Source organism: Triticum urartu, chromosome 5A, assembly GCF_056163025.1.
Source record: "Triticum urartu cultivar PI428250 chromosome 5A, HENAU_Tu73, whole genome shotgun sequence".
NCBI classification, from domain to species: Eukaryota; Viridiplantae; Streptophyta; class Magnoliopsida; order Poales; family Poaceae; genus Triticum; species Triticum urartu.
The window spans coordinates 593724639-593726761 of NC_141877.1; the positions used below are offsets into that span (position 1 = coordinate 593724639).

The 2123-nt window shown below is 38.4% G+C and overlaps 1 long non-coding RNA gene across 1 annotated transcript; it reads right to left on the bottom strand.

Annotated features, from left to right (window-relative positions):
• Positions 1 to 246: 246 nt before the first annotated feature.
• Positions 247 to 2123, bottom strand: LOC147973161 (uncharacterized). The gene is made up of 3 exons (XR_015603572.1): positions 1155 to 2123; positions 855 to 1072; positions 247 to 751 (listed from the first exon to the last, which is right to left on the bottom strand). It is a non-coding gene; the product is annotated as an uncharacterized LOC147973161 (long non-coding RNA).

A 2123-nucleotide genomic window follows, 5' to 3' on the forward strand; every position in this document is an offset into this window, starting at 1 on the left:
AAGCACCCCTCTAAGCATCTCCCATTGTACAAGGCCTAATGGCGCACTAGTGGATGATGCGCCATTAGTGTCATTTTTACAATGCGCCATTAATGTCTTGAGTGGTGCGCCACTAGTATGAATATTAGGGATTTTTTTCTTTTATGATATTTTCACAGGTTACAAAATATATTATTGGACAGAATTTAGACAACACCACACAGCAACAGCAGATTCATCGAATACAATAGAAGATTAGTCTCCGAATACAAATCATCATATTAGTCTCCGAATTCAAAAGACCGAACAAAGATAGAACATTAGAAGTCTCGAGACCGCGAGTAGCGAGTTTGTCGGAAGTAATACTAATCCTAACAAGTCCTACTAATCATCATCATACAACTTCTACTCGTTATTAATAACAAGTCATACGATCATTATCTTGATAGTCATCGAACCAACCCTACTTAATTGTTCTTAGCACATGATCATCAGTATTAGGCAGGACATAAAACAATATAAACCCTGACTCTCCATTATGGAGAATGGAGATCATCCTGTCTCCAATTCTTGCGCTTCGCTTCCTTTTGCTTCCAAGAACCTCCTTACGACTGTCCATACATTTTTTCCATCCTTTGATTTTCATGTCTCCACTTCTTTTAGAAATCTCGTATGGACAGTTGAGATTCGTAGGATGACTTGGCTGTACGTTCAAAACATTAAGACTACATTTCTGATACATCAAATGAGGCACACAATTCTCTGGGATTATCTGTTGAAAAACATAGTAATAACTTCATAGTTAGCAATGATATACTAGTTTTAGAAGTATGCAAAAGATGCACGGATGTCGTAATAGTAAAAAAAAATCTTACCAGGGTATCTCCATGGTAGTTACCGTAGTTGAACACATGCACTAGTGGCATGTATTGACCATAATGTTGAGGAGTTTGATTGTAGATATTGTAATTCTCAATGTCAGTACAAAATTCGACCAGATGATTTTTCTCCTTGTAAGTTGTTAATTCAGAGCCATCGGTGTAGTGGGTTTTGTCTACCATCTTCCGCACATTCTTTGAACAATAAAAATAAGCTGTCCATGGAAATAAGTTGTCAACTATTTTGAAATAAACAATATAAATTAGTTAATAATTAACTATGTTTGAGAAACTCACATAGCGGTAGAACTGGAGGCGTATCAACAAGGACCCAAATGTCCATATTGTCTTGGTCGATGTCAGGATCACCAAGATCCATGGTGACAAGCATACCCTCATCAAAACCATACATCTTGCAAAATGCTTCCCAATTTTTGCAACCAAAATGGGTTACGCTCCCAGAATTATACAGATTTACTTCAAAATCCACATCGTGATGAGTCCTTAAGTGAATTTTCTTTGTTTCAGAAATTTCATGGTCTTCAAAATCCATCCTCTCCAAGACATAGCGTCTTCCATGGCCTGGGATAAGCTATACTCGAATTGTAAAAGATGAAAATTACACGTTGAAATATTTGAAGTCATTCTTAATTATGAAAATAACACTTGTCATCGTTGTGTACCGTTTCAACTTTGAAGGTCTCTTCGAGCTTAATGCTGAAGCGCCGATCATCGTCCAGGTGAGGCATGTCGCACAGACCTCGATCGTCGTGGCACCAGCCGCACTCCCCCAGGAGACTTTCATCGTCCGATGACGACATATCCTATGTTCATAATTCAAAACTACATCATCTCTTGCGTTGGGTCCAATAAGATAACCCACAGTGTGGTGAAAACACGCCCTTCGAACTGGTTTGAGCTATTGGTGAATGGAGATGGTCTAAGATTTTCAGTAGTAAGAAGTGAAGTGGTAATTTTGAGAGCAAATGGTTAGGATGAGTGGTTCCTCTTTCCTGTTTAGCTTTACAATAGAATATTGTTAGTCATGCACACTTGTGCATTTTCAGCCAGGCCCAGTGGAGTTGGCCTTAAAGCATTTCTTTCTTTAAGCTTGCTACATTCATCTCAAGTATTTATGGTCAAGGGTTAGCAGTGCCATCCAAATAGAATATGTATAACACAAGAGGCAGTTGATCCTACTTAATTAAGTACTAAGATACCCCGGCCCATGCATTAGTAGCAAGTACCCCATATGTCCGATTTTTA